Source organism: Echinops telfairi, unplaced genomic scaffold (genome assembly GCF_000313985.2).
Source record: "Echinops telfairi isolate 266 unplaced genomic scaffold, ASM31398v2 ScPeMD7_31;HRSCAF=116, whole genome shotgun sequence".
Taxonomy (NCBI): domain Eukaryota; kingdom Metazoa; phylum Chordata; class Mammalia; order Afrosoricida; family Tenrecidae; genus Echinops; species Echinops telfairi.
The window spans coordinates 27,600,591-27,613,428 of NW_022103928.1; positions in this window are offsets into that span (position 1 = coordinate 27,600,591).

Here is a 12,838-nt window from a genome sequence, read left to right on the forward strand (position 1 = left end):
TCTACCTCCTCCTCAGTGACTGTCCCTTGCCTATTGATCCCCAGCCTCACTCCTGAATTGCCCTGAGATCAGGCACAGCTCCAGGGGGGTTTATTTCCTCCAGAGTTGCCCTGTTGTCTCATATCCTGTTGGCGCAGTACCCCTGTCCACCAGCCTCGCCTGAGCCTCTGCTTAGGACCACCAGAGCTGCTCCTTTCTACTTCCCGACGTCTCATCCTCAAAACAACTCATCTCCGTCCTTTTTCCTAAATCCCAGCTTAAAAATCACACCCACTGTTTGCCCAGCACTTTCTAGTTAGCACCACCCAGCCTCCTGTTTCAGGAGCCCAGAAAGGAGCCCAGAAAGGGGTTCAGGGGAGTCCTAACTGTGGCTGGCTCTGGGCGGGCCGGCTCCAGGTGCTCCAGGCCCTTGCTTTCCTCCGCTGTAAAAGGGCCTTTTGGAGATGCTCTTCGGCTTCCCGCCCAGAGCAGATTGCCTGAGAAGGGGTTTATGACGTGCTCAGTACACAGTCCCTGGCATATAGAGGTTGTCCAGAAGACACACACCTCTGGAGACCAGATGCCTCTCTACATTGGCGCAGATTGGCTATTCTAAGGTGCCCACCGTGTACTATCCCATTCCAGGTGTCATTCTTGCCCACTTATAGACAGATAGGGTCTAAGTTTTCTCTCCTTTATTGAGGCAGATGTGTCTATACACAGGTATGCCATATAATTTCCGATGCTGTGTTAGGCAGTGTTCTCTAGAGAAACAAAAACAGGACATTTATGGGAAATATATATATACACACACACACACACACATATTTGATAGGTTCATACAGGATGAAGGAATAGAACAGCTAATCAGTCCACACAGCAGTACGGAGGGCTCAGTTCAACTCACTTCCATGAAACACTTGATAGACTGGAAGTCCTTCACCTCATGAGGGCTGCTGGGTCCAAGGTCAAGGAAGCTGTCAGCTGAGTCTTCCCTGGGGCAGTGCAGGCAGAGTCCACCCACAGGCAGCAAACAGCAGGTGGGTCACCAACAGTCAGCAGCTCAGTAATTTAGTGAAGCAGGCCCGGATGGTATAATGCAAGACAACAGGATCCACCAGCCTCATGCTCAAGCAATGTTCACACTAGTAGCATGGCAAAGCAGGTCTCAAAGGAACCTCAAGTTCTAATGACACAGGTTGGATGGTCCCACAGGTAATGTAGCTCACAAGTTGAAGCAGAGAGTCTAGCTAAAGTAGTCACATGCTGGTCTGATCACCAGAGAGCAAGAGAGAGGCAGGCTTTACTGAGCCATTTATCTCTTTACCCTCCAATCAAACTGCGAGCTGATTAATCCCACATGTTCCTATTGGCCACATTGGCACAATAAAACTACCTATCACAGATGCAAAGTCAGCAGAGGTGATACAGCTTCCACCCACTTCTCTTGGGGTGCCTGTTCTTACAATGGAACCACCATGCTGTGAGGAAGCCCAACTGACATGGGGAGGCCACATATAGGTTTTCCAGCCAACAGCGCTAGCTAAGGTCTTAGGCAACAAGAGCCAGCAGCAACTGGCAGGCCTGTTAGGAAGGAAGCCTTTTAATTAACTCAGAATTTCTGATTGCAGCTGTTGCTGGGGGCGGTGCTGCCCCCAGTCTGACCCTACAAAGATAAGGTGACCAGATTTTAACATTGGTAAAGCAGGACAAAAGCAGGACACCATTGAGAAAACTCATATCCTGGCGAAATAGCCACATGGCAGCCGAACACTGTATACCCTAGCTTGTTGTGCATTCTTTCCAAAAATCGGGACTTTTTAAAAACGCCGTGGGACGTGGGGAAAGTTGTTAAAAATCGGACTGTCCCACCAAAAGGGGGACGCCTGGTCACCTTATACAAAAAGGGAATCTTGCCTTCTGCTGACCAAGGATGGCCAGGAGAGGCACGAGCTAAATGTTTTAGAGAAGCCAGCAGGCAGGGCCGAGGAAGGCCTATGCAAGGCTCACCTTCATCCCGGAGAAGCTAGCGGCAGGCCGGGGATTTATCCTGCTGAGCTGCAACGAGGACGTCAGACGTGTTCATTAACATTCAAGGGAAAAGGGTTTGTTTGCTTTTTTAGAACTAGGTTGGGCTGTGCTAACAGGGTACGCACACACTTGTTCTTCAAGACGGAGTCAGTCAGCCATGAGGGTTTCCGGGAGGCCGTGTGGGACTCCTCAGAGGCCGTAGCACCAGCACCGTCCTTTTCTTTGGTGAGCAAGACCCCTCCCTGCATACTGACCTGTTCGGTGGCAATGCTGGCCCTGGCTCATTGAAAAGCACCTGACGTCTGAAACAGGTGATCAGCTCAGCCTTCCAGGGGTTTCAGGATGGGAGCTTTTCGGGAGCTCTACTTGCTTGCTTTGGGCATGTGGTCAGGAGAGACGAGTCCCCGAGCAGGGCAGTGTGCTTGATAAAGTGGAGGGGCAGTGAAAAAGAGGAAGGCCCTCCAGGAGATGGATTGACACCGTGGCTGCCATGTGGATGGCGCAGGAAGGGCCGTGTGTCATTGATTGTGTTGTGCATGAAGTCACCATGAGTCTGAACCGACCAGTGGGACCTAACAACAACAACAACAACAACATGCTTGCTTGTAGCTTTAATGATTTGTTTAGCAAGGGTTTTTGTTTGTTTTTTTTTGCCGGGTCAGGGGGGTGGCGGCGCGTTCCTTTCTGTCTTACAACCGCAGAGAGACCCCAAGCAAGAGCCACTTCCCTAAACCCAGGCAATCCCCAAGACCATGAGACAGCGCAAACAGCAAGGTGCTTATTGTTGTTTTTAACGAGGAGACTGGGGCGTGCGGTGTATTCCACAGCAATAGATAGACACTGAACCCAGGGCTGTTCCTTTCCAGCCCTTTTTAGGGCTCACAAACCCTACTTCTCTGGCAGCTTCTGGGTCTTCTGTCTCATTTAAGGATGTGGACTGGAGCCCCGACTGGGCACTCCTGTGAGTTCTCAGGGAGAACTATGGAAATAACCCCTGGACACAAGCATTGCAATTCTGGCTGCTGGTATCCTAGCCACCAGGCAGGTCTGCAGCACAAGAGGTTCATGCTTGCTTATTATTCAAGTCGGTGAAAACATTGCAGGCAGGACCCCGAAGTCTTGTCTATGCCAGTAAAAGTGTGAGTTAGCGATAGGTACTGTGAAGAAAATTCAATGAATGATGGGGCTGTGAATTTCGTCTGCGTGGCCAGGGCAGGACTCTATGGTGGTGCTGCCTGACTCCAAGACACAAAAACCCAGCTTAATGTCACTGAGTTGACTCCTGCTCATAAAGACCCCACAGGACAGGGTAGACCTGTCCCCGTGGGTTTCTGAGAGTGTAACACTTTATGGGAGATGAAAGCCTCATCTTTCTCCTGTAGAGTGACCGGTGGTTTTGAACTGCAGAGCTTGTGGTTAGCAGCCAAGAGTGTAACCCACTTTACCACCAGGGCTCTAGAAAGAGTTAATTCCCCAGAAGCAAAACCAGGAGGTGAATTCTTCAAATGAGCCATTAAATCCAGCTTTTTAATGATGCTTACCAGATGGGGACACTGAGGTCCAGCATGGGACTCGCTGACTCATGCCATCAAGTCAAAGCTGACTCACAGTGGCCCCTGTGGGTTTCCGAGACTCACTCTTCACAGGAATAGAAAGCCCACTTGTTCTCCCTCGAACCTTCTGGTGGTTTCGAACTGCCAACTCTGCATATCGCAGCCCAACTAGAAACCATGACACCACCTGGGCTCTCAGCTACATTGTAAATGGGACATGATACGATGGCTGTTAAAACAAAGAGAGTGGAGTAAAATGGAAGTAGGTTCAAACCCCAGCTGAGTGACTGCGGGTCAGTACAAGGGTGTCGGCCTCTCTGGGTCTCAGTTTCCTTGTCTATGGCATGGGTCATCATTGCTCCTCTGTTTGAGAGTTAAATGAGTTAATGTATGTGACACATATTTAATGACACGTATGTGATGTATGTAAATGTTTCCTGTGGTATCATATCAGCATGGTCAGGAAGCATGGGCAGATAAGGAAGGAGGGTGTTCTGAGCGCAGGACAGCCTGGTTTCAGCCCCTCCTTATGCACGTGGACCCCTGAGCTGGCCCTCCCTTCCCAACAGATGCCTCTGCACAGCCGGTGCCGGGGTCCCACTGGGAGATCAATACCTGGAGCCTGTCATCCACTTCTCCAACGCTACTGAGCTGCCTAATTGTGTGGGTATCGGTGCTGCCGCCAAGGCCTTGTTCGTCAGAGCTGTGCTGTCACCGATGCACTTGGCTGAGAGGCACAGTCATTATGAGACAGCTCTGATTGGGACTTCCAGAGGGACAGCAGACGTGCTTCTTTGGGGTGCTGTTGTGTTTCTGGTCCAGGCAGTTGATGATAGCAGTGAGCAGTCACTTAGGGCTTCCTACCTGCTGAGCATCCTCCTGAGAGTTGAACAAAGATCAGTTCACAAATGTGAGGTATGCATCGGAAGGGTCATCTGCACCCCTGTCTTACAGAAGGGGCAACCAAGGCCCAGAGAAGCAAGGGAACTTAGAGATAAGTGGGTCCCCCGCATCTAGAGTGTGGGAGTCAAGCCATCCACGTGCTGCACCTGCTGGTATCAAGCAATTTCCATGTATGGCCAATTGGTAGGCACCAGAACCCACGTTAGGTGCCTTTACATATGTCCTCTCTTCCACCCCCATTTCTGAGACGGGTGAACAGTGCCTTTGAGGACCTGGGCCACTCGGGCTGGAGTAGGCAGGGGGTGGGTATTAGCTCAAGGCACACAGCTCATCGAGGAAACAGTTGTTTTGGTTTGTTCTTAAAACCCAAGCATGTCTGGCTCCAAGCGTAAGTGCTGAGCCACTTCGCCTAGCTCCCACTCCTTTGCCCCTCTCTGGGCCTCAATGCACTTTAACCTTTCGACATCCTTTCTGAGTTCCCATGCATCTAGACTGGTGGTTCTCAACCTGCCTAATGCCGAGACCCTTTCATACAGTTCCTCATGTGGGGGTGACACCCCAACCATCACATTATTTTCGTTGCTACTTCATAACTGTAATTGTGCTACTGTTATGAATTGGGCAACCCCTGTGAAAGGGTCGTTCAACCCCTAAAGGGGTTGCCCACAGGTTGAGAACCACTGGTGTAGACTGAGCTCAAGGAGCCCTGGTGTCTCTGTGGGTTAGGAGGACAGGGGGTGGGTTGCTACTAGCGAGGTCAGTGGTTCAAACTCATTGCGGGCTCTGATGGAGAAAGATGAGGCTGTCTGCTCTGTAAAGAGATACAGTCCCAGAAATCCTGTATCAGGTTGCTATGAGTTTGACTAGACTAGATGGCAGTGGGTATTTGGGGGTAAAACTGGGATTAGGAACTGGGGCTACTGGCTGCCTGCCAAGCGGTATCAGTGGGCACCAGTCCATGACCTCCAAGAATGCTGGCTCCTGCAGGCTTCCCCTCCTCCCAAGATGTGCAATTATCCCAGGCCCCCGCCTCCAGGCAATCCCAGCTGCTCCTGTCATATCTTATTAGTCAAATGGAACATTAATTAAATGAGAATAATAGACCCAGAGATGAAAAAAAAGCTTTTTTATAAAGCTCAAGGAAGAAAAACAGCCCTGTTCAAGACTCTACAGTTGCTGGAACAGTAAGAAAAGTTATTCCCCTGGTGTTCCCACTCTGGCTGGCATCTCGAGACCGCAGACTTTAGTGTGTGTGTTTGGGGGTGGGTGGTGTGAGCCCAGGGAGCAGGGAGCAACCATGGTCACCTGGGCACCATGAGCACAGCGGTACCCAGAGAGCCACCAGACTGGGAGAAACCAGACCATGTGGGAATAGAAGGAAGCCCCTTCAACCCATTCTCAGACCTCCTGCCTTCTGGCCCCTTGGGAACAGCTATTTATCCCTCAAGGGCTAACCCTAAAGACAGAGTAACTCATTCCACCCGGGCCTGTGGGTGCTCTGGGAGCCGCTCTCTGCAGCAGTCAGCTTCTGGGCCTGTCGTAATTCCAGAGCATCATTTCTATGTCTGCCTCCCCTGCCGGAGGAGCTCCCCCATCCACCCAGGTCCTTGAAACAGGATTCTTGGAACGACCCAAGAGTGGATGAGCAGTGAGTCTGGCAAGGTAAACCTCAGGCCGGTCCATTCTAGTTTCAAACCCCTCCTTCTAGATCCAGCACTGCCCCGCGTCCACCTGGCCAAGCAAACCGTCACAGATCGACCGGAGGTTCTTGAGCTTCTTTATCGGACATCCCGGGTTCCCTGCAGTGACACGCAAAGCAGCCTCTGTGGCCGGACTTCCTCAGGAAGCGCATCCCGGGGCCACCTGCACCAGAACCCCCTGCCTCCCACCCCCAGATCTCCTGAATCAGAACCCCAGGGGGCTTTAGGACCCCTGGTCTGCAGACAGCGTTGGGGAGTGGGAAGGAGGCATTGAGACCGGAAGGAAGGAGCTCTGTGGAAAACACAGGTAGACAAGCTGCTTGCCAGGCTGCAGTGCTGTGGCTCTCCCGGTGGCCAGGCAGTAACGTTATCTAAATTAAACACAGGGCTCCTAATGAGACAACGAGAGTTATTACATACTTCACCACCTCTCAGCAGAGCCTCTAATTGAGCCAGGCACCCTGGGAAGGTCCTGAGAACACTCCTCATGGCCCACCCTCCCCTCCACTGGGCTGTGTGTGAAGCTAGCAGGTAGCTAGGTAGAGCTTCAATCCACCAAGATCCCAGAGCTGAGAATTCCTACCTCCTGCAGGAACTAGAGCGGTGCTTTGAAAAGTGGAGCGATGGAAAGATGCAAACAGCCTTCCCCATCGGACTTCCAGACCCTGTCTGGGACCACCTTCTGGGCCCACTTTGTACTCAGACACCAGGAGACTTGGCATTGGAGCCAGCCTTTTCCAGCCAGCCCCAGCGGCCCCTGGCCCCCTCCCTGTGGGAGTTCCACGAGTCTCTGCACATCTCCTTCTGCTGTGTTATCTTCCATTCCACTCCTACTAAAAGCCAGCCCTTCTCACCTGTGGGTGAGACCTGTTCTCATGCTCCGCAGAAGTGCCCACCTGGACACATTCATGATGTTCATATAGATGGCAGCTAACAGTTACTGATCACTCATGATGAGGCCCGCTGTTTCCTACCTGACTGTCCCTGCTCTAGACCCTGCACCACCTGCCGCCCTGCTCGGTGGGGGAGTGCAGGCAATAGGGGAGGGGCGTGCAGAGATGACTTCATGGGGTCCCTGGTGCTCCCATTAAGCATGAGAAGCAGAAAAAGGGCCCTTCTATTCTGGAGAGGCAGAGGCATGGCCCAAGAGGACCAGGCCCAGGGCACTTATAGCCAGGATCAGGGTAGCCCAGACCTACCCTGGATCAATGATCACAGTGCAGGCAAAGACAAGGCCAGCTCCGGAAGAGATGCTGTGACAGATGGCGGGGTCCAGGTGGCCTCGAGCTCACCACCCTGCCTGCTCCTCTTGCAGTGAAAAGTCCCCTTCCCTCGAATCTGGAGTCACCGGGTGTCGCGAACAAGGAGCACACGTGGCTGCTAATTGAAAGGTTGGGGATTGGTGGTCACCCAGAGGTCCCACGGAAGAAAGCCCTGGTGATCTACTTCATCAAAAAGAAACCCCATATAGCACACGCCCGCTCTGATGCATGGGACGCTGGCATGAGACTGCAGCACAAGGGGTCCTCCATGTCTTGAGCAGCCTCAGAGGTAACATGACTTTTGCTTGGCTCTCTTGGGTTGCTCGCCCTTGGGACTAAGTAGCCTTGCTATGAGGAAGCTTGGGTCCCTTGGAAAGGCCGGATATAGGTGTTCAGCTGCCTGGGGGTCCCACCAGCACTTGGCATCAGCTGTGGCTGAGGATGGCTTTGAGATGACACTAGTCCCAGCCAACGTCCCAGTGCCACACCACAAGACACCCCACCTCGCTGGGACCAGTCGACCCCAGAATTGTTCAAGGTCATGATAAATGGGTGCTGTCTTAAGCCACGGCATTTGGGGTGCTTTGTTGTGCAACAAGACAGCCAGCACAGACTTAAAAAAAAATCATTTGACTGGGGGCTCTGACAGCTCTTACCACAATGCATCCATCTATTGTATCGAGCCCATTTGTACCTTTGTTGCCATCATCATTTCCAAACATTTTCTTTCTACTTGAGCCCTTGGTGTGGCTCCTCTTTTCCCCCTCCCTCCCCCACCCTCTTACCCTGGTGAATCCTTGATCATTTATAAATTATTTTTATTTTCATATTTTGCACCATCCGCCATCTCCCTTCACCCACATTTCTTGTTCGTCACCCTGGGGGCTGGGGGTGGTGGTAATACATCGATCATTGTAGTCAGTTTCCCATTTCTCCCCCTTCTTCCCCCCACCTTCCCCTTACCCTCATGGTATCGCTACTCCCATTGCTGTTCCTGAGAGGTTTATCTGTCCTGGATTCCTTGTCTCGAGAGCTCTTATCTGTACCAGTGTACATGCTCCGGTCTAGCCGGATTTGTAAGGTAGAACTGGGGTCCATAAGAGTGTGGGTGGGGATGCACTAAAGAACCAGAGGAATGTTGTGTGTTCCATCGGTGCTACATGCACCCTGCCTGGCTTGTCCCTTCCTTGAAGTGCAGACTGTTGAGACTGAGTAGTGGACTAGAGAGTTTCTGAAGGGGAGGATTCTGAAATAACCAAGATTCAGTGTCTGTCACCTGGCAGAAAGAGAGTTTGATATAGAAATGAATTCCACTCTAGAAAGTCACAATTTCTGCTGCCTTGGATTTTGAACAAGAAGTGATACCCTTTATGGCAGCTGTGTGACCTTGCGCAAGTCCTGGATCCTCTTTGAGCTTCGGTGTAAATAGAGGTAAGAATTTCTCATTGTGGGAGGGCTGCGAGGACTGAAACAGATTAGGATGTGCAGGGCTGGGTCTCCATCAGCCCTCCAGGTGTGCACTCCTGTCCTCCCTCACCCTCAGTCTATGAGGCCCATGGTCATCTCCTTGGTCACCTCTCCACTTCCACTCCAAGGCCAAGCTGATGTCCGGCTGCCTGGAAGCAGCTCCTGGGACATCCCTACCCACCCTACTTTGCGGCTACAACAAGCTGGGAGCAGGGGATCGATGGCTAGTCCTGCCTGCCTGAAATCTCTGCTCATTAAGAAACTGGCCATTTCTGCTGCTCCCTTCCCCAAGCACGGCTCAGCAGAAACCTAATTGGGGACAGGAACAAAGCAGCCAGAATGTTTCTCACCCCATTTGCCCCTCTCCCCCCACCCAATTGCCCAGAGCTGTAGACCTTGCTTTTCAGCTGCCCCCTTTAGCAAGGAGTGACTGGATGGGGACCCATGCTTTCTCCTCTTGGGGGTTTTGAGATTCTGGCCAATCACCTCCCGTGTTTCTACCATCGATCCAAACAATGGCAGCCCTCTGTGGCGCATTTATTGTGTGCCACTTGGTACACAAGGTTGTTGCTTTGCATGCACATCTCAATCTGTTTCTATCACAGAACTCTGGACTAGGTAGTACAGTAAGGTCACTTTGGTAGAAAAGACCACGAGAAGCAAACAAGTGACATTTCCCAGGTGCAGCTGGGCGGGAATTAGGCCAGTTCCAACTCCCAAATTCACTATCCTTGAGGGAGATCAAAGCCTCCTCCAAATGCAAGCTAGCCATCTTGTCTAGTGATCATCAGAAGAAATCCTGTGCTATTTGTCCATTCATTCATTCAGCACCTGTTTAGTACTAGGCTCTGTTTCAGGTGAAGAGAGATAAATAAGCAAAAGAAAGCCCTTGCCCACCAAGCACTACAATCTAGTGGTACAGAGAGGTGACATCATTTCCCATAATCACTAAGTAGCCACATTTGTGGCCCAACCAAAGGCAGAGCTGGCTGATCATGGGAACCCTCCCACCTGACAACCCAGGGTCAGGCCCGCCAAGACATAGAAGGCAGGAACTACTTTGATATTAGTCTGGTCAGGGTTCCAAGTCCATTTCTATCATGTCCTCACTGAGTATATCTGAGTCTCAATTCTCTCCTGGGTGAAATGGGGATTACGAGGCTCATAGTGAGAAATCTGGAGAGTGAAATAAGATCTGGCAAAAGGTCAAGGGGCTAAGGCCTAGTTTTGTAAGGGTTCTGACTTCTTGTAACTCTATGTGGACCATCTTGACCTTCATCAGCCTTCATGACATTTAAGGAGATGTTGACCTATTAATCAGCCCCTTGAATTTATCAACTTATTCCTGGATTTCAGAAGCATGGAGTGTCAGGCTTTGTTGTGAGCCCACAAAACCAAATTCATCACCACCAAGTCAATTCTGATTTTTTGTAGCCCTGATTTATTGGACAGAGTAGAACTTCCCCTATGGTTTCTGAGACTATAAATCTTCATAGGAGTAGAAAGCCTCATCTTTCTCCCTCAGAGTGCCTGGTGGTTTTGAACTGCTGACCTTGTGGTACAACCTACTACATCTCCAGGGCTCCCCTTTAGCTAAAATGTTATAGCACACAAAACCCCAATTAATATAATGCTGGAGTTATGTGCAGAATAGACCAGAGGCATATATCAGCCAGCTATTAACACAATAATGCTCCTCCTTCCTGGGGGGTGGACAGCAGAGAAGAGGGCGGGGGGAGACGTTGGACAGTGTAACATATGACAAAATAATAATAATTTATGAATTATGAAGGGTTCATGAGGGAGAAGGGGAGGGGGGAGGAGGGAGGGAGGGGGAAAATGAGGAGCCGATAATAAGCGCTCAAGTGGAAGGCAAATGTTTTGAGAATGATGATGGCAACAAATGTACATATGTGCTTGACGCAGTGGATGGATATATGGATTGTAATAAGAATTGTATGAGCCCCCAATAAAATGATTTAAATTTTTTAAAATGCTATGTAACAAACCATCCTAAAACTCAATGGCTTGAAACAATGATCGGTATTCTTAAAGATCTGCAGACTAGTTGAGGTGTCTTTACTCTCCACGCCTCCCACTCTTCTTCCAGGAGCAACAGGTGAGCTGAAGCATGTTCTGGAAAAGACATAAGCTCAAGCGGACAAGCAGAAATACTCTTAACATGTATAACAGGCCTACTTCTCCAGTTCTTTGGCCAAAGCCAGTCAATAGCCAAGGCCAAAATCAAAGGGCAGGGAAATACATTCCTTCCATGATAAGACCTTAGCAAGGGTGTGGTTGCAGGCAGGAGTGAAGGGTTAGGATCACTTCTCAAAATACCAAAAGAGAGCTTCGAGAGGCCATGTGTCCAGTTGGTGGAGCCTCTGTGCACATCCTACTGAGCAATAATGCTGGGATGAGCCAGAGGAGCAGAGTGGAGGTGATGAGAAACACCTATTGAATGACTGCCTATGCACACACCTTGACCTTCTGAGATTCCATGCTAAAGACATAATCCAATAGACAAAGATTTTGCATTGATTTTATTAATGAAATACTGAAAACAACTTAAATATGAACCCTGATTTCTAGTGCCCACAGAGTGTCTCAGAAAGATTGGCTTTGGAGTCAGATAACTCTGAGTTCAAATTCCAGTTCTTCCATTCTTGTAATATGTGACCTTGGGCAGCCACTTCACCTCTTGGAGCCTCCATTTCTCTGGCCTGTAAAGGGGGAAATAGCACTAGTCCTAATCTCCCAGGTTTGGGGGAGGCTTAAAGAGGACAATGTAAATGAAAGGCGTGGACCTCAGGAATTTTTTATTTGCTTCTCCCCAAGGGATCTTGGAGGCTGGTGGAGGAGTCAGGATTTACCACAGAGCTGGCCTATTGGAGATGAATAGGAATCATAAGAACTTAAAGTGGTGGAGGAAAGAAAGGAACGGCATTCACGTGACGGACTCTCTGTCCAGAGAGCCATCCCCATAGCCAGAAAGGACTTCCTGGACAACTAGGACTCATGCTGGGGAAGGAGGGATAGGATTTGGAGAAACAGGGGGATAAAGTGGGTGCCTCTGATATAAAGGATGGCAGGACTAAAGGCCTGGTGACAGAAACAGGGTGGTGTGTCAGGGGACGTGGGGGGGACTGTAAGTGGGAAGGGGCCTGGTGGAGATGAGATTGGTGGGGGGAGGAGCTTGACTACAAAAGGCCTGGAATGGTTGGGGGATGTGGACTTGACCTTGCTTAATGGGCTATGATTTACCAATGTTCCATCCGGAATAGTTCTTCCTGGATCACAAGACAGTCTTCTGTCTCAAAGATATTAATAGACCTTCCTTTGATTTGGGGTTTTTAGGAAACCAAAGACATGGGGTGCCCTGCCTGCGGCATTTCATGGCAAGGTTCCACTGGGGTCTCACAACAGTCCACCTGGCAGAGATTGTGACTCCTCTGTCCTCAGGGAGGTTTTGTCTTCGCTCGGAGCCCCTCCTGAGATATGTGGGGGTGGGTGCATATATATCTTGCACCTGTATCTGTGAAACTGTGCCTTTGAATATTTGGGTATATCTGGGCTTCTCTGTGTGTCCCTGCATTTGTTCCTTTGTGCCCAATTGTGTGTTCTGTGGGCCTGGGCTAGTGTCCCTGTGTATATGGGAGTCCCTATATTAATCGTTATGTGTATACAACGGTGTGTCCTGCATGTGGGCATCCTCCATCTCTTTGCTGCTCATTTCATCTCTGGGCTCGGTCCCCAGGTCTCCATCTCTAGCCCAGAAGTGAAAGCATCAGAACTTGTAAAGGTGGGCAAAGGACCTGAACAGAAGTTTCACAGGGGCAGAAATCCGAATGGCCAACAAACATGAGAAAATGTTCCCGATCTTTAGCCATAAGAGAAATGTAAATTAAAACAACAATGAGGTACCACCTAACACCCTCAAAGA